The sequence below is a fragment of the Phalaenopsis equestris genome, unplaced genomic scaffold, assembly GCF_001263595.1.
Source record: "Phalaenopsis equestris unplaced genomic scaffold, ASM126359v1 Scaffold000425, whole genome shotgun sequence".
Taxonomy (NCBI): Eukaryota; Viridiplantae; Streptophyta; class Magnoliopsida; order Asparagales; family Orchidaceae; genus Phalaenopsis; species Phalaenopsis equestris.
This window is the reverse complement of record NW_018164866.1, coordinates 700,816-701,030: the sequence shown is the minus strand read 5'-3', so window position 1 is coordinate 701,030 and position 215 is coordinate 700,816.

Below are 215 nucleotides of genomic sequence, written 5' to 3'. Positions count from 1 at the left end.
CACATCTTTAAAGAGAAGATTTTTGCTGAAAATAGAGGAGTCCTGGAGGTTAGATAGGTTCCATTAGTGTGTAGAGATCTTGCTAGAGTGTGTAACTGTGAGGAATTCTTTGAGAAATTGTAAGAGTGGAGGGAAAGTGAGAGATTTCTTCCTCCTTGCTACTTCAAAGAGGAATTTCGTGTGCTGTAAAGAAAGGAAGAGATTCAGAGGAACTT